Consider the following 20,758-nt stretch of genomic DNA (forward strand, 5'->3'; position numbering starts at 1 on the left):
AGGCGACTGCTATGAGATTAGAACTCATACCTATCAGGTTACACAAGCTAGAGAAGAATGTACTTAACACTAGTGTCAACACAGATGTCTGATTTCTGCACTGACAGAGTGCACTTAATAGAGGATGGCATCATCACTGCATGCTAAGAACAAGATGTTGGTAGTACTGTTTAACATAATTGTGGACTCACATCCCAGTGTAAAGTTGCCTCAAGAATGATATCTGAAGGAAGACACACACACACATAATTGACTTCTGTGATATATAACCTCTATCTATCAAGTCATACAAGAAAGATAAAGTGATTCTTAATGCTGTTTCCTGCCAAAGTCCAACCTAACCCTCTGTCACTTGGTCAGCTTAATTTCTCTCAACCTTCCATCCTCTACCTCCATTACTTCTTTGAGCATATCACTCTTTACTCTTTTCTGGTGCCCTTTTTACATTCCCTATGTACTGCCCTCATCGTCTGTACCTGGCTGTACTATTTTATCTTCTACTTTTCCTTTATTCTGCTTAGCTTCCTCACCTACTCTACTATACACTACTTCAGGGCATCTTTTGTGACCATAGTAATCAGCATTGACTTTGTGTATCTTTTACATCACTGCCTGCAGCATCTAATTATTCATGTATTGTATTTAAGGTGTTAGTTGTATCTTCAGTCACCTCTCTACTTGAGTATACACTTGTATTTGAAACTTATCTGTGCATATTGTGAACATACACATGTATTTGAAGCTTTTCTGTGCATATTGTTATACGCTGACTTGCCAAGTTTTCTGTGAGGGGATTTTTTTCCCTGGGCCTCCAATGAAAATGGGCTCATGCTCTTTTCAGACATACTCGGTTAACAAATGGCAAATAAATAAAAAATAAATGAATAAACGCTTTCACCACAGAAGTCTCACTTTAACAGTGTCAGAGTGGAGTTCATAGAGAAAGACACCATCATTGTATGCTGAGAAGAAGATGTTGGGAAAATTATGTGACATAGCTGTGGACCCACATCCCAGTGTAAAATTGTCTCTAGACTGACAGTTGAAAGAAGTCATATGCACATAGTGACTGTTGTGAGATTATAACTCCTACCTATCTAGTTATACAAGATATAAAACACAGTACTTAATGCTAGTATCACCACAAATCTGTGACTTTAACAGTATCAGACTGCACTTTATACAGGATGACATCATCATTGTACGATGACAACATGATGTTGGCAGGAGTACCTAGCATAGCTGTGGACTCACATCCTAGTGTAAAATTGTCTCCAGACTAACAGTTGAAGGAACGCACAAACATAGCTGACTGCTGTGAGATTAAAATACCTATTTACCTAGCTTTACAAACTAGAGAACATGATACTTAACACTACTGCCACCATAGAGGTCAGATTTTAACATTGTCAGAGTGCACTTTATAGAGGATTACATCCTCATTGCATGCTGAGAAGAAGATTCTGAGGGGAATGTGTGAAATAGTGTGGACTCACATCCTGATGAAAAGTTTCTTCCAGGCTGACAGACTGACTGTTAGGAGATTAGAACCCCTACCTACCTGGTTACTCAAGCATTTAATGCTAGAACCACTACAAATGTCTGACATTTATACTTTCAGAGTGTACTTTACAGAGGATGACATCATCATTGTATGCTAAGATGAAGATGTTGGGAGGAGTTTCTTTTATATCTGTGGACTCACATCCTAGTGTAAAATAGTCTCCAGACTGATACTTGAAGGAAGACACACACATGTTAACTGCTGTGAGATTAGAACCCCTCCCTATCTAGGTTACATAACCTAGAGAATACAGTACTTAATGCTTGCACCACTACAGATGTCTGACTTTAATACTATCAGAGTGTAGTGTATAGAGGATGAGATCATTATTGTATGCTGAGAAGAAGATGTTGGAAGAGTGCATGACATGGCTTTGGACTCGTGTCCTGATTTAAAATTGTTTCCAGACTGGTAGTTGAAGGAAGACAGCTGTAGGTAGGCTTATGCTAACATGAGTCTCCACACATACAAACACAACAGCTGACTATTGTTAAATTAAAATCCATATTTGTCTAGTTATACAAGCTACAGTACACAGCACTTAATGCTAGAACCACCACAGAAGTCTGCGTTTAACCATATCAAAGTGCATTTTATAAAGGATGACATCATCAGTGCATGCTGAGAAGAGGATGTTGTGAGAGCCATATGAAATTGCTGAGGAGTCATGTAGTAGTATAAAAGTACCTAATGAATGCTACTTGAGTGATAGCAGTAGGACCTGGACACGTGCATTTGACTATATATACAACCATAAGTTTGATCCTATAAGATTAGAACCCTTACCTATCTAGTTACACAAGCTAGAGTACACAGTAATTAATATTCACACCACCACAAAAGTCTAACTTAAATACTGTCATCAGAGTGTACTTTATAGTTGATGACATCATCAGTGTATGCTGAGAAAAGGATGCTGGGAGGCATTTTGAAATTGCTGTGGAGTCATGTAGCAGTATAAAACTATTTCTGAACTCTACTTGTGTGATGATTTCAGGACCGGGACTCATGCTCATCTGATTACACACACAAGTTTACCACTGTACAATTGGAACCCCTACAATTTAGTTATACAAGACAAAGAACACAGTATTTAATACTAGCACCATCACAGAAGTCTGACCTTAACACTGTCATACTGCACTTCATAGAGGATGACATCATTACAGTGTTGCAGGTAACATATAGTGTTATACGACTTGGGTGCAAACCCAGAATTTGTGATAAGATTATGTGAGCGCAGTTTGCAAAAGTACTTATAATTACATCCTGGCAACCTAGGTGAAATAAGCTGTCATGAATGCATATTGCAGAAGTGAGACAGACAGGTACCTGTTTTTCAGGATGTTGTGTAGATGAGACACACACACACACACACACACACACACACACACACACACACACACACACACACACACACACACACACACATGCTCACACGCACACACACACACACACACACACACACACACACACACACACACACACACTTGACAACTATCATGATACATCCACAGTTTATGAGCATAAACACACTGTCCTGGTACAGTGCAGTGAAGGAGTTATTTGTCTCTATTTTTGGATGAAGGTATGTCCACAGTAATACAAGTTACTGACAATATCAATAGCATATGATCATGCATGACCAGTGTCCACTGTTACTATAAACCCATAGCAAATCTAATAATACAGTTAGGCTATGTAATTGTAGAGTTTGTTTGACAATGGCCCAGCTGCTAATATATCATTTGCAAGTGCATTGCTGCAGAGCACACATGAATATCTTAAAGTATGTGTTCAGTTAAGCAGACATGTCATTGCCCTTCTCTTGTGTTTATGAATGCATTTCCATATATTGAAGGATTATAGCCCAATAACCACAGTTAGACATGCTAAACATTGCATAGTGCATAGCAGAAAAGCTCATTTGCACAGATGATGGAAATGTTAGCACATGCATGATTTGAATTTCAGGAATTCAACTTGGACTTGAGAAGTAGTAGTGCCCACTAGTGCTCATTGCAAACTTTTCCAAATACGGACATACAGTAACTGACCTTATTGGGGTTAACTGCAAGATGCATCTGTTTGTTGAAATAAAGTGCTTGCAGCTAGTATTGTGTGCATGCTGTAGTCTATTTTTGAAATGTTGGGGCCAAAGATTTATTACATAAATAACTATTGGCCTTGCCTTTCATGTTTTTGTGATGTTATGCACTGAGCAAACATGGTTCTCTGCTTAAGGAAAACAGTGAAATATTTAATGTAGTGAACCTTCCTTTATGGAAACAGTCTCAACATTGATGCACATCTCCCAGCAATCTGGACAGTACTGAGTGTGGAAAAATATGCTGCCTAGCTTTATCTGTGGCACAGGGTGTAAGAGCAGTGAGCTCTTAGTCACAGGTGAGCCAGGGTTCAAATGCAAACGATTCTCTCTCTTTTTGTTTTTGCAAATGTTTTCAGGATGTCAGTAGCTAAGTAAATGTGATCAGGGCGGAAAATGTGACTATAAATGACTACACTAAAGTATGTGCCTTCCCCAAATTGTATCAGTAATGCCTATCTCAATACACTTCTACAACTACTAGCTGTTCTACAGGCCTCACTGCAAATCACAAATTAATTGTGTCTTCAGCTTGCTACAAATGACAAGGGGTGGCACATCTTTTGAAATGATTAATAAGATTGAGCAGATATGTTAACTATTTATGCAGTGATGGATATCCTGCTAAGTGTGTGCAGTATACTTCTTCACAATAAGGAGAGTTTCCACATCACATTAGATAAACATTTGATCCATCATCCTACTAAAGATGCTAAAGTATATTCTAATGAGACAGCGGAGGTGATGACAGATGCAGGGCTGTAGAGGATGTAAGAAGCACTGTCCTGGCACATTCATGAGCATCCTTGTGATGTGTTGGTATAATGTCTTCTCAATCAGAATATGTCTTGCTCTGTGGCAGAATTAGACATAAAGGTAGCAAAGATATAGAGTGATAATAATTAATGCATTCATATACATCTGTTTGAAAATGATGTGGGAAATCTGAAATATAATGATGCCATTTGGTAATTAATTTTTGACAGCTATCTCAGCTGTTGCCCACCTTACAGTTTACTTGATAGGCAGACATATCATACTTATGTAGGAGAAGGTGTGGACAGATGGATAGGCATCAGATACACAGGAAAGATGCCTCAGAAAACAGTCCTTAAGAGCACCCCCTACTGGTGGGTTATAGGCCTTGACAAGATGCAAATGTACATTTATACATCTGATTGTTACCTGAACCTGATGCAAAGGGAATCAAAGCAGATTTTGAAACTTTGCACACTACAAGAGCACTGATAACCTATTGAATCATGGCAACATGTTAGTATTATCCATCAGCACAGTCATGACAGTATGCAGAAACCGTAAGATGACCTTTTCATTCATCAGCATAATCAATATGCACATGTACAGAGGGATGGGAATGAAGGGGTGAATACAAGGAGAAGTTGATGTACACATAACAATGTCTGGTGTAATGGAACATTCATTGACATGTTTTTATTGTTTTCTAATTATTAACCTGTCATGTTCTGTAGCATAAAGTGACTGATATATGGGCAAACAAGGGTTAGGAGAGGAACAAAAGGCTTATGACAAGCAGAACAAGGTTGGATACATATCTTATAGTTAAGGGGATGGATGTCAGTTCTAATACTCTTTTTTGGCCAGTATTCAATATTTAGTAAACAGAAGCACCAAGCCAAACCGATCCAAAACAGGAGGTTTTATTGTACACACGGAAAGCACACAGGCAGGAAAAACATATTTCTAAGTAGTATGCTATTACTGACTTTACCTACAAGATGGTGCTATTGTTATTGAACAATATGGCAGATGTAATGAATTGTATTTATTTTTTTAGTGATTTTTAATAAACCTGATTTTAGATTGTTTAACTTGCTTTTAATAATACTGAAACAATATATTCATTGTATGGTTTATGGCTATTCAGCTATTAAGTAAGGTGGTTTACTTAGTGGGATAATTAGAGTGTGAAATAACTGTATAGTTGAATTTAAATATTTGATTAGTGCTGTTTGCTATTGGATATCTTAAACTGATGTGACTATAAATGTAGTCAATAATCACATGAATGGGTTTGCATCTGATAACATTTTTTTTTATGAAAATGCAAGTTTTGGGAGCATTATGTGTTTTTCCTGCCTGTGTGTTTTTCATGTGTACAACAAAGCCTCCTGTTTTGGATTGGTCTGGCTTGGTGCTTCTGTTTACTGGTGACATTTTACCAAGTTTTTTCTCCTTTTTGGCTTGATTATAGCATTTAGTATTTCTCCACAAGAACTCAAAACTGTAGCAAATGTTAAGATATGCGTAATTAAACATATCATAGATGTATAACATCAGACTAATAAATGATGTCAGGTGCATCTCAAATTGAATCCTTGATTTAATGGGCAAAAAACAATCATCAGTGAAGTGGTTAATGTCAACACTCCAAATAGGCAGTTGCAGTTTGCTACATCCAGTAGTCTAAGAACTTTCAGTGTACTGTTTCAAAGTAGTCCCTTTACTATGCTTTAACTCTGTGTTCTTCTACCACAGTGGGGTTAAGCAGTATAACATGGAGATAACTCAATTAGTGTAGCTGATGGTGAAATCTCACCAGGTTTTGTCATAGGATTTGAAAATCCCTTAATTGCCACTCAGCAATGGTACACAATGGCAAACTCTGCACAAATGCAGAGGACAAACAGTGAAGGTTTTTTGATATACCATTTCTGGTCATGTGCCTTGTACGTAATTTTATGTTTTGACAAGATTAAATGTGTGAAAATGGGGTTTATATGAAAGTGATGAAATTTGTGGGCAAGCAGATGGAAGAACAAAGTGCAACCAATACAGGCATTTGCAGGAGGAGACTGGGAGATAACCATAGATATCTACTTCTTCACAGCAGTAATGTGAAAAGGTAGACAAAATTGGATGAATTTGGGCTGTCACCTCAACACAGATGGGTGACAACAATGCAATGATGTTGCATAGCCAATTGGACCAAATCAAGTATGTTGAGAAGACACATATGTGAAGTGGAGAGCTATGTATGTTTTTTTTTTTTTTAGTGGGAGAGCTGCCCAATTTCATATTTTCAAAAAGAGAGGAATGTTGGGGAAGGGACCTAGGAATATGAGGGACAGATAGGTAGGGTAAGCGAGGAGGAAGATGTAGACAAACAGGGCATACAAGACAGCCCCTGGGATGGTGATGGACACAAAATGTTTGGGGGACACCATGACTGGTGATAGATAAGGGATAACAGATGCACATGCTTGTCAACTATGAGTGAAAATCTAGTCTTCACCCTCAGAACTGCAGTTGCTGTCACCTCCCTCAGTTGCCAGTAAGAGTGCTTGATGTGAGAGTCTTTTTTCCATTTTTGGGAGCACCTTCTGCACTTGGCTGATGCAGGCACCAAGGCCAGTCTGTATTAGATCTTTCACCATTCCTGGCAGCTTCTAACAGGTGACATAATCACACCTGCACCAGTACTCCTGGAGGGTACCACTGCACCACCAGCCAGGGGACTGCTACCTGACATGCATGGAAAAGGTGGGGCTGGGGTTGTGGATTCAGTACTGCCATGTTGCATCCCAGACCTGCTGGGTGCAAGTGTGGCCATTAGTAGAGGTTTGACAGGCTGAGCTGCAGTGATTGGCCTGCCTCCTTGTACTGAAAGGCATTTGTTTTGTTGGCAGAAACATATGGCATCAGAACGATGTGAATGCAAGTCCCCCCACAAAAGTGAGAGAGAGAGAGATAAGGGATGAAGTAAGGCAAAAAAGAAAAGAGATGATTAGAACCATGATTTGTCACATTCATTCTTTACTGCAATAAATAGCCATGTATTATTATCCTAGTCATAGAGCTTTCAAACTCATAAAAATGGTTGTGAATTGTTACAAGTGATCCTTGGAATATACACATATTCACTTGATGCTTTCAAAGATACTAGAGAGTAAGTTAACAACATGTCAGTAAAACCAATATTGCAGTATTTCAACTTTAAAAATAATACTTGTTGAATGTGAATCACTAGGTTAGTTGTGGGAATTGAACTCACATAATCTGAATACATTATTACATTTGTCTAATACAATCACCAACAGCTACAGGAGAAAACATGCATCCTTGCTGTTGCAGTTAAGATATGCATGGTGATGTTGCTACTGATCTATGGAATCACAATAATTAATACATTCAGGGTCAGCTGTGCTGCAGACATTCACCTTGCCTCTATGAGTCAGGGCAGTCTCTTAGCATGTGCCTCCATGTTCACAGTGATTTTCTCTGCAGCTGCAAAATATAGAATGGGAGAAGAAGAGACAAGGAAAGCATTATGCATACCAGTCTTGACTATCTACACCATCCCATATCATTTCAAGTGCTTTATCTGGTTGGGCTGTGCCTACTTGCACCTCTTAAGGTCACTGTAGTGGTGACTACATTGCTCTCAGGTATGTGGTATGCCAGTCCTACTAGAGACAGCCTTGGCTAGTCTGTCCTAAGCTTCAGGCTTGTACTGAGACCCAGTATAGTCCCCTAGCAACAACCTTTGACTATAGTGCTTGAGGAGTGCAACAAAGATTTTGGATATCTCCACACCTTACCTCTATATCGTGAATTTACCACCATCATTCCCATCACCTGCCATGTCTGCAGATGTCCTCCAACAGCAATGGCAATTGTTTCCTGCCAAATTGTGATTCCATGTTTTAAGGCCATTGCACAAACACAAACATCCATGCCAGCTACAGTGAACTTTGGTACATATGATGCTATACCTGGTCACACTTTGTCCAGTGCTCAGCATTCAAATCAATGGCTTGGTTTTTAAGCCTTGACTTTGGAGGGATGCATGGGATCTTCTACCACAGTGGGGTTAAGCAGTATAACATGGAGATAACCTAATTAGTGTAGCTGATGGTGAAATCTCACCAGGTTTTGTCATAGGATTTGAAAATCCCTTAATTGCCATTCAGCAATGGTACACAATGGCAAACTCAGTGCAAATCCAGAGGACAAAATGTGAAAGATTTTTGATGTACCATTTCTGGTCATGTGCCTTGTATGTAATTTTATGTTTTGACCAGATTAAATGTGTGAAAATGGGGTTTATATGAAAGTGATGAAATTTGTGGGCAAGCAGAGAGAAGAACAAAGTGCAACCAATACAGGCATTTGCAGGAGGAGACTGGGAGATAACCATAGATATCTACTTCTTCACTGCAGTAATGTGCAAAGGTAGACAAAATTGGATGAATTTGGGCTGTCACCTCAACACAGATGGGTGACAACAATGCAATGATGTTGCATAGCCAATTGGACCAATTCAAGCGTGTTGAGAAGACACATATGTGAAGTGGAGAGCTATGTATGGGATATTTTTTTTAGTGGGACAGCTGCCCAATTTCTTTGTTTCAAAAAGAGAGGAATGTTGGGGAAGGGACCTAGGAATATGAGGGACAGATAGGTAGGGTAGGTGAGGAAGAAGATGTAGACAAACAGGACATACAAGACTGCCCCTGGGATGGTGATGGACACAAAAAGTTTGGGGGACACCATGATTGGTGATAGATAAGGGATAACAGAGGCACATGCTTGTCAACTGTGGGAACAGTGAAAATCTAGTCTTCACCCTCAGAACTGCAATCACTCTCACTTCCCTCAGTTGCCAGTGAGAGTGCTTGATGTGAGAGTCTTTTTTCCTTTTTTGGGAGCACCTTTTGCACTTGGCTGATGCAGGCACCAAGGCCAGTCTGTATTAGATCTTTCACCATTTCTGACAGTTTCTGGCAGGTGACATAATCACACCTCCACCAGTACTCCTGGAGGGTACCACTGCACCACCAGCCAGGGAACTGCTACCTGACATGCATGGAACAGGTAGGGCTGGGGTTGTGGAGGCAGTACTGCCATGCTGCATCCCAGACCTGCTGGGTGTAAGTGTGGCCATTAGTGGAGGTTTGACAGGCTGTGCTGCAGTGGTTGGCCCACCTCCTTGTACTGAAAGGCATTTGTTTTGTTGGCAGAAACATATGGTATCAGAACGATGTGATTGCAGGTCCCCCCACAAAAGCAATGAGAGAGAGATAAGGGGTGAGGTAAGGCAAAAAAGAAAAGAGGTGATTAGAACCATGATTTGTCATATTCATTCTTTACTGCAATAAATAGCCATGTATTATTATCCTAGTCATAGAGCTTTCAAACTCATAAAATGGTTGTGAATTGTTACAAGTGATCCTTGGAATATGCACATATTCAATTGATGCTTTCAAAGATATTAGAGAGTAAGTTAACAACATGTCAGTAAAACCAATATTGCAGTATTTCAACTTTAAAAATAATACGTGTTGAATGTGACTCACTAGGTTAGTTGTGGGAATTGAACTTACATAATCTGAATACATTATTACACTTGCCTAATACAATCACCAACAGCTACAGGAGAAAGCATGCATCCTTGCTGTTGCAGTTAAGATATGCATGGTGAAGTTGCTACTGATCTGTGGAATCACAATAATTAATACAATCAGGGTCAGCTGTGCTGCAGACATACCCCTTGCCTCTATGAGTCAGGGCAGTCTCTTAACATGTGCCTCCATGTTCACAGTGATTTTCTCTGCAGCTGTAAAATATAGAATGGGAGAAGAAGAGACAAGGAAAGCATTATGCATACCAGTCTTGACTATCTACACCATTCCATATCATTTCAAGTGTTTTATCTGGTTGAGCTGTGCCTGCTTGCACCTCTTAAGGTCACTGTAGTGGTGACTACATTGCTCCCAGGTATGTGGTATGCCAGTCCCACTAGAGACAGCCTTGGCTAGTCTGTCCTAAGCTTTAGGCTTGCACTGAGACCCAGTATAGTCCCCTTTCAGCAATCTTTGACTATAGTGCTTGAGGAGTGCAACAAAGATTTTGGACACTTCCACACCTTACCTCTGTATAGTGAATTTACCACACTCATTCCCATCACCTGCCATGTCTGCAGATGTCCTCCAACAGCAATGGCAATTGTTTCCTTCCAAATTGTGATTCCATGTTTTAAGGCCATTGCACAAACACGAACATCCATGCCAGCTACAGTGATCTTTGGTACATGTGATGCTATACCTGGTCACACTTTGTCCAATGCTCAGCATTCAAATCAATGGCTTGGTTTTTAAGCCTTGACTTTGGAGGGATCAATGGGATGACTAGGAACATATGCTGGGTAAAAGTAATGTGAGTGCTTACCAGTGATATTCAAAGCTATGTAAAAGAGAATGCATACATTTCCACACAGGTTATTAGTCTTCATTACCACAGAGGAAGTGTTTATCAACTATGGTCATTTTAGATATACAGATTAAAGATTGACTGGTGCTGCAGGATCATCGGATCATAGCAGGTTACTAGGCTAATGGCTCCATGGCCCTTACAAGGCTAGACAAGTTCAACCCATGTTCCCAAGGGTGTCTGGTTCAAGCAGACACTAAAATCAGAACCTATTGCCCCTGTCCAAGAGGGACACAGGTGGAATTCCCGGGGCAAATTTCCAGTCACCCATCCAATCATCTAAATTGCAATTAAATATGGCCAATGAGGAGCTTTTTTTAACATGAATAGGAAGATTGTTCCAAAGGTGGAGCAACCTCTGTGAGACAAATCTGTCTCTCCAGCAAGTTCTGTTGATGTCACATACCAGGTTAAGGTCCTTTGACTGAGTGACCCATTTGCCATTTGACTTCTGAACGTGCATTATTTCCATTAATGCTGGGTCAGAGATTTCTCTTTATGCAAGGCACGGGTCATCTTTGAGCAGTCTGTATGACACAGAGTAAAGTGACAATGATTTCAGTCTGTCCACATCAGACAGATTTTGAAGACCGTAATTTTTTTGTAAGGAACCTTTGTGGTCTCTCCAATTGCTGCAAGTGTTTGGAAAGGAACATAACAAAGGGAGCATTGTATTCTATTATTGACCTGATGACAGAAGAGTACAGGAGGGTTATAACCTCTTTTTTCTAGAGGCAATGCCCTTACTAATGAGAAGAACTATATAAAATGCCCTTCTTACCACTGTGGATACATGTGATCGAAGTTAAGGTTGCTGTCAACCTGTGTGCACAGATCTTTCCCCACTGTCTGTGTGTGCTTAGGGTATTGCTATTGATGGGGTAGTTTGCAGGAACATTACCCTTGCCGAAGTAGATGATAATGCATTTTTTTGCATTAAGTTTAAGACCATGACTTTGGCACCAGTCATTAGTCTGTGTAAGACCATCTTACAGGATGTTGATATCTCTAGGGGTTTCAATGATCACTCCCAGTTTGCAGTCTTTGGCAAACTTTGTCAGCCACAGTCCTTTAGTTTTAGTCTGTACTTTGGAGAAGTAGATTCCAAACAGTTGAGGTCCCAGAACCAATCCCCTGTGGAACACCACTGATTACGGGTCTGCTGGAAGAGGTGGAGTTCTGCATTTTAACCATATGAATTCTATCAGTGAACTAGTTTGCAACCCACTGACAATATATAGGTTGATATCCAGATGGGTGAGTTTATCAGTGATGCCTGATGGGATTGTGTCAAAGGCCTTGGCTATGTCTAGGTAGGCCATATGCACAGATTTGCCCTTTCCTATGGCTTTGGTGACTGTCTTGAAGAAGTCCATTAAGTTTAATAGACATGATCTACCCTTGGCAAAGCCAACCTGGGTAGGGTTGAGTGTTTGGAGATTTCCTATATCTTTGTTAATAAGGTCCATGATGATTTGCTCCATGGCCTTGCAGATAAGACTGGTCAGGATAATGGGTCTATAGTTCCTGGGATCAATGGATGCATCCCCTTTGTGCATAGGGATAATGGTAGCTATTTTCCATTCCACTGGGATGAAACCAGTGCTTAGACTGTGATTGAAAAGCATGCTCAGTGGTGATGCTAATTCCTGTTTAACCCATATAGAGCACAGCCCAGGATGTTGTCTGGTCCCATAAAGGCTGTGTGTTCGTCCTTAAAGAGAGCATTTAAGACTTGTTGCTTGGTGATACTAGGTGGGGGACACCAGAGATGCTTTGGGGTTTATGTGGCAGGGACAGGGGTGTGAAGTTGCCACTGAACCTGTCAGCCAGCACGTTTGCTACATCCCCAGGTTCTATATATGTTGTACTATTAATTATGTTCAGCACAACTTTGGGCTTTACCTTTGAGGTTATGGATGTAACTAAAGGACATCTTGTGATTATCCTTAGTTAGGGAAGCTAATCTGGATTCATAGATAGTTTTGGAAGACTTCACTAGCAGTCTTATTTGCTTGTTTAATTTGACAAGGGAGTACTTCCAGTTTTAAGACTGTTCCTTCCTACTCTTAGATAGCAATTTCTTTCTCCTATTTTATAGCCTGCTAATGGCAGTTGTCCACCAGGCAGATTTGTTTTTCTTTGAAGACCTTGCTTTGATTCTATCGGGTACAGCAGAGTCAACACAGTTGTACAGGTACTTGTATAAAGCACTGGTGTATAACTCAACATAGGCGTCTGCTCCATCAGTAGGGACAGGGGCTATGAAACTATTTATGCCATCACGTAAGCAGTTGCAATTGGCCTTGGAGAAGTTTTTTAGTCTAGTTGTTGCTGGGGGGTGTCTTGTGTTATAGTTACTTCTAGCAAGGCTGATTTGAGGTTAGATCTCACCAGGGATACCCACACACTGGGGGTGGTGTAGCAGTCCCCCATGTTGGTGTCCACCAAGTCCAAGATATTTCAGCCACTTGTGGGTGTGTCAACCAGTAGTCTAGGGCACTGCAGTTAACAAAGTCCAGGACCCTGTGGGCAAGTGAGTTAGAACAGGTATAATTTATCCCATCTATGGATGGGTAATTAAAGTCAACCAAAACCAGGGTCTTTGGTTGCAACTTGATTAACTCAAGTAGATCCAAATAGGCTGAGTGGATGTCCTGAGTCATGGATGGGGTCCTATAACTGGCAATGACCTGAAGAGGTGTCTTACCTACAGTCAATTGCACCTGAAGTAGTTCAAGGGAATCATGCTGTTTAACCAATTTAGAGGTGCATTTATCTTTACTGAATATTGATACACCACTTCCTTTAGTTCTCATGCCTTCAATTTGTGGTGTGAATGTGTGGAAGGAAATGTAACCTGACATAGTTGGGGTGCTCTCTGCAGCCTTAAACCAGGTCCCATTGACTGCACAAATGTCAGCATCTTCCAGGGTGAGGATTGCTTCCAGTGAGTGGAGTTTCTGGTTTAGACTCCTAACATTTAGCAGCATAACCTTGAGGTAATTTTTACAGGGTATTTTTATGTGAGGAATTTTGTTCTTATGACGTTGCCTAAAAAAGACACTATGGGGATGGCAAGAGCCTTAGCCAGTAACTGAAATTCCAAGGGCATGATAGATGAAAACTATCTCTGGCAAAGCACTGAGGTCTGTCAACCATGTCATCCCAGGCTGACAGATACTGGATCCCCTTAGAATGGCATCAGAAACTATGCCAATTGTTGAAGTCAATCATTTTTTGTTTGTATTGAGGTATCATCCTAGGTGAAAATAAAATGCTGCTTAAGACTAGGGACATACCTGCCTGAGAGACATAATCAGAGAGCTCAGTCATGTGTCTCTTCAAATAATCCAGTGAGGTACATCTCAAGTCATTCACACCAACAGGAACTATGATGGAGTCATAATAGTACCTGTTGTTAAGAGACTTGAGTGCATGTGTGATAAGGTGGATCCTGGCACCTGACAGACAGCTGACCATGACCTTTTCCTTATCCAACCTGGTGAGAGGGACATCTGTGTGTCTCACAACTAAGTCTCCTATACCTCAGTTAGGCCTGTATGTGTGTGGCCTTAAAAGGTCCTAGTTCATCCATTCTCAGCCATGATGTCTGACATATATATTGGAAATGGATGGACTTGCATGACTTTAGTAACAGAGTTTGAATTTAATATGCATACCTCACAAAGCATTCTGTTTTACAGTTATAATTGGGTTATGGGATGGGTCTAGATGATTGCCAGTAAACTATTGTGTCCATCTGAGATAGGCAATTGCATTTTTATTACGTACTTATCATTGTCATTCTAAACCAGTTACAGACATAATCAACTGGGATTCATTTGTCAGTTATTAAGGAGCCAAAAGTATGTGTATGCAAGCAGTAATTACATTTATTATTAGTGCATTTATATTATTATTATTATTATTATTATTATTATTATTATTATTATTTATTATTAGTCATTTTCTGTCAGTCCTCTTACTATACGTAGCTATTGGTATGTAGTATCACCTGTAGTATCAAAGGTTTGGGAGCTAGATTTGAATCCTGGCTCACTTGATTTCTGATGTTAAATTCACTGAACTTACACCTGCTGCCGCAGGAAAAGCTTGAGCACAGGTTATTCTCTCCACTTAGTACTGTCCAGAGTACAGATGGCTGCATATCGCTGCTGGGCCTTTTTGCACTGATGAAAGTGCACTAAATTAAATATCTCACTTTTTTCTCTTAAGCAGTGGACCATGTTTATGCTCAGGTAGTCTATGTGCACTGTACTGCTTTGAGACAGCTCCACTGGCTTGAACTGCCAACCTCCTAACCTACAATCAGCTCTGCCTCTGTCTTTCTATCTATTACCTCTCCAATAAGTGTCCTGCCCTCAAAAACCTAGTACAACATCCCTCAGCCAAAAGGCCTCTTAGATCATCAAGCAAACTACTACTAGAAGTCACCAACAGCTACAATAGCGTTGGAGATGTACTATATAGTAGTTCAGTGGCTAAAAAATGGAACTCTGTCCCTACAAACATTCAAAACACATCATCCAAAGCCTCCTTTAAAGACCTCATCAGGCAACATCTCAAGGAAAGTTGGCAGTGCCATGATTGCTCCCCAGGCTAGTGAAAGCGGATAACACATACATACAAAATCTAGAGCACTTGATAATAGTTTTCAATCTTACTCACAAACACTGACTAATCTACAATGTATGTACTGTACCTGTGTACTATGTATGTATTCTACCTATGTTCCAAATTTCAGTTGTACACCACAAATCTATTAATTACCTTTATTTTTAAAATTAATATTTTTTGTTTGTTGTCTCCACTGTAACTGTTTATGTGCCGCATACCACTGTAAAAACATGTCTCCTGTAATTTGAGTGTATACTGATCATGTCTAAATAACTAAGCGTGTCTGTAATTTTTCTTTGTGGAGCTTTTCTCCCCGGGCCTCTGCTGAAAAAGGGCCTTTTCGGCTCAGTCAGACACCCCCGGTTAACAAATGTAAAATAAAATAATAAATAAATAAATAAATGGAAAAGGTAATAGCGAACACATATTACTTGTATAAGTACTCATTATGACCCCTTCTCACCAAAATTTCTGCTGTGGGATTCAAGCCCTGCCTTACCTGTTCTCTCTTTTTTATTTCACCATATTTACACCCTGTGCCACACCGACAGTCAACAGGTGGAATTTCTGCAGTCATTACCATTCATAGTGCTGACTGTTGTGCAATATCACTAAGCATGTTTGCAGTCTATAACGTGACTGAAATTAAAATTTTCTCTCTCTCTTTTCTTAAGCAGTGAACTGTGTTTACATTATGTTGCATGCTGTGTACATGGTAAAAGCAAAAAAATAAATAAATAAAAAATAAATACAAAAAATAAAAAGAAAAACTAAGTTTAAACCATTAGCTCTGGATTTGAACCATCAGACTACTGCACTTACACAGCACAGTTTTAGTAAGCTATCTCTCTTTGCCATAGACACAGATTTCCAGCAGTACTCAAATAATGTGCATACAAGCAATACACATTTCATATCCAGTATTAAACAGTTCATACAATTGAACATTCTCAGCTGATTGTACATGTGTAGATAACATATTTAGTGGAATCAGTGATCACCAATATTTATAAATATGTTTGCAAAACTGCAGCTCTGCCTTTGTTTTGTATTCTGGCAATCCTTCCCTGATCTCTGCTTTACTATCAGACATGCAATCTCTAGTGCATATCATCTCAATTATATTTCAATGTGTGATACAAATCCATGACAGTGAACAACAGTTTTTAGCAAAGGCGGGAAACTATGCTATTATGACAAAGAAATACACTTGTGGGGTGTTTGGTTTTGTTTAAAAGCTCGCTGTAGTTAGTTCCGCACTTTATAAGTGTATCCTCACTGATACACCAACTTCAGGGAAGGATGTCTATGAATTACTGTGTTTTGTTTCAGTCAAACTAATCATTCACAATTTCAAGCCATCTAGCAATGGTTTTGAGGCTACAGTATGCTTACTTCTGCTACACAAAGTCAAAAGTTTGTTAAGGAATTCACACCTCATTTGCATCTTCAGAATGTTCAGAGGGATGAATCTCTACTAAAGACAGACAATTGTGACTGCTATTTTTTTTTTAAGGAGATGTTTCTGCAAAGAAGCACACATTTTGCTAAGATATGTTTCCCTTATTCAACTACATTTATATTTTAACATTAGGAATGTATCTATATAGGCAGGAGAAAAATAAAGGGTGATCTGTATGCACTTCATATACTTCATTATTGACATAGGCAGTTCTTGACATGCTTTACATTTGTGAAATGAGAAGCTTGTGCTTACAGCATGGTCTGTTGTTACCATTTGCTTTTGCAATTTCATCTGGTGTTGGAGGCAACTGTATTGTGTTTTTCATCCAATGCAAGGTATTGCACATGTGGCTAACAGTGGTGTTAGCCTTCTCAGATGTCCCAGGATACATTGCACAGCAGTGGTGGGTACAGTGATAATTGACTGGCATTCTACTTTGCATTTTTGACTATTTAGCAATGATAACTATCATCCAGTAATCAATGGCCAAACTGCAGTCTTAAGTATAGGAATATTGACAGACACTTTTGTTTGTGTTGGATGTCTGGGGGGAGGGGGCATCCTACCAGTCTCTTCTAAATGGGAAATGCTTTTCAAGTGCTTTATGTTAACAATGAGTACATATTCAATGGCTTCAGCAGCCCAAACATATGCTCTGTGATGTTTCTTGTTTGAATATGTGCCTCATTAGGTCATTCCTCCATAGGTGTGTGTGTATGTCTGATGGGCATCATCAGCCATGGTTACAATGCATTCCCCTGCATCCCCCAGTATATGGCCTTGTAGGACATCATACCTGGAAAACCTCTGGTAGAGCTGTGGTGTGTGCCAGATATGGGAATCATGGTAACTGCCACAATTGCCAGCACACACATTCAGGAAGATTCCTCTAGCATTACACATGACCTGGTGGTTAATGGAGTGGAACTCCTTTGTGTTGATGTAGACTCTTCCCTGTACCCTGGGTGGTGATTTGCTCTCAATGTGGATCAGTCTATTACATCCAGGACTTCAGGAAAATGTTCTTTGGGGTAGAACTCCACCACAATTCTTGTTTTGCCCTTGGAGGTATGGGGGAAATATATACAATAACTGGCATGTTGCTGCATAGCATTGAGAAATTGGTGCAAACTCCTGGATGCTGATGCCTGTGACACTCCAAAGCATATCCACTGTCGGTCTCTGAAAGGTTCCTTTAGCTAAAATTCTAAGTGCTACACATACCTTGGTCTCCACCAGTATTGGTTCACCTCAGTTTGCCCTGGGTCACAGGTGAGGACAATAGAGCTTGCAGAGTTCCTGGAGTGTGTCTCTATCCACCTTGTAGTGCTCTACTATTTCCACCTCATGCAGACCATGAAAAGTTAAATGGGGTCTAAATACCCACCTCCTCCTTGTCTGATGTCTACCAGCAGCAGCTGCACAGACATGAGCCTGTTGCGCATACACATGAAGAAAAGCAGCAGCCTCTAACGTTCCTTCTTTCCAGTGTAGTTTCTTTGGCTGTAATCCAAAAGGTTTTGGAGTACAGAGCAAATGGCTTTTTGCAGAGCCATTTACAGAATACAGATTGGTGAGCTATCTTATGTGTGTCACACTGAGATGCAAACATGCCATGACCTGAGCCATGAAGGGTTTATTAAATCCAGCCTCATGTATTTTGGTTCACTGTTGTTCTCACTACAACATATAATTAGAATGAGTGGTCATGAAAACTGTCTGCCCTGCAGTGTCTTGGACTAAGGGTGTGCCTCTGTTTATGCACAGAACTATCCTGGAAGCTTGCACATGTGCTTGCTTATTGTAAAATATGTCTGCTCTTTGGTGCTCATAATTACCTGTTTAAAAGCATTCAGATGAAGAAAATGACTGGTAGTATATAGGTGTTGTACTTCTGTGAGAACTACAAACTTATTTTCTCTCTCTCTTTTTGTTGACTTATATTATTTAATTCACACTTCCTTCTACGGGAACTATAATGAATGTGGTGTTGATGAATTGGCCGCTTTTGGTTGTGTGTGGAAGCAGTTAATATATGAATGAAAAAAAAAAACAAGTAATCTCCGTGGTATCCCCGAAGTCTCAAAACAACCCACTAAACAAGTGTAGTGGGTCTAAAAACAGTGTAAGAAACTTCTCTGTGTGGAAAATTTTCAGTCCATATATCTCTAGTTAATCACGGTATATTAATCAGATCAGACAAAAGTAGTAGAAGTAGCGAACTTAAACTCGTCTTAAGTACAAAAAAAAAAAATAAAAAATATATAATTGTACAGAATTACTAAGTATTCAAAAATAATCCAAGCAAGGCAGACAGTCTGTTTCCAGTCGAAAATCCTTTATTAAGTGCACAGACAAGCAATCCAAGTAGAATAAAAATAGAGTAATAGTTTCCTCACAAGCTTTCTAAATATATATATACTTTTTATCAGGCAAGGGAGTGGTTTATTGTGCTATAAAACAAAGTGTTATTGGTACACATGTTAAATTCACATCCCTTCCCCCATCAGTGTGACATTCGAGCTGGTCCTGCCCTACTTAGTAGCTGTCATAATAATATATAACCCTTATGTACTTTAAATAAAATTTATAATGATGTGGTACCTCTTATTTAACCAGATTATTAAGTAGATTATTAAGTCTGTGATTTTATCCAAGACAATATACTACATGGCTGGAAATATATCAAGGTAAAAAACACGAAGGAAAGCAGGAAGGCAGGAGTAGGTCCACCACTGTTTTATTGAATCAAATAACCATAAGCGCTTTCATCAACTTCATTACAAGATGAAGTCTTGTAATGAACTTGACGCAAGTGCTTATGGTTATTTGATTCAATGAAACAGTGGTGGACCTACTCCTGGCTTCTTGCTTTCCTTCGTGTTTTTACCTTGTTTGTGGAATTGTGGAAATATATCAACCTTAGTCAATTTGGCAATCAAAAAATATATATAAATATATACATATACACTTTGCATGTAAAAAATCAATTGTAAAAATCATATTCTATTTTCATAACCTATTGTTAGCAAAGATCACTTTTGTCCTTCTAGACTTCTTCAGGTCTGAGTAAAAGAACCCTAAAAACTATCTATAAAATAAATATAATTGTATAATTAGTTAGTACTGTTATTACACATCATTTTGAATAAAGTGGTAAAAAGAGAACCGGAAAAAGAAAAAATAATAAGAAAAAAGTGTATGATGATGGAAACAAAATATATGCTTAAATTACAATTGATTTAAAATGGTATTTAAAACCAACTGGTAGAATGAAATAAAATAAAATAAAATAAAATTAGTTATGTAAACAATGTGGCAATTTTTTAAGTTCCAGTGCCCGTTTAACTGAACAGTAGTAGTTTAGTGCAGGCTTCCTAAAAGAGTTCAGCTTTTATTGCCACGAGTAGAAAAGAATAAGTCATACATAAGAGATTCAATGGATTTTTTGAAGAAAATAAAAAAAAAACATTACAGTGGAAGCTGACAGTATTTCATTAACTACTGATGTGGAATCCTTGTACACAGTGCTCCCTCACAATTACTGTATAACAGCAGATATGGAGTCTTCTAATAAACATAATCAAGGTGCACATGCATAACCACAAAAGTTAAGCAAGCTCATTAATCTTGTACTGGACTTCATTTTCTTTACTTTCAGTGGCAAACACTACAAACAAAAAACTAGTATAGCTATGGGGGCTGCCATGGCTCCCAGCATAGCTAACAT

This window comes from Protopterus annectens, chromosome 2.part1 (genome assembly GCF_019279795.1).
Source record: "Protopterus annectens isolate FY-2018-M chromosome 2.part1, PAN1.0, whole genome shotgun sequence".
Classification (NCBI taxonomy): Eukaryota; Metazoa; Chordata; order Ceratodontiformes; family Protopteridae; genus Protopterus; species Protopterus annectens.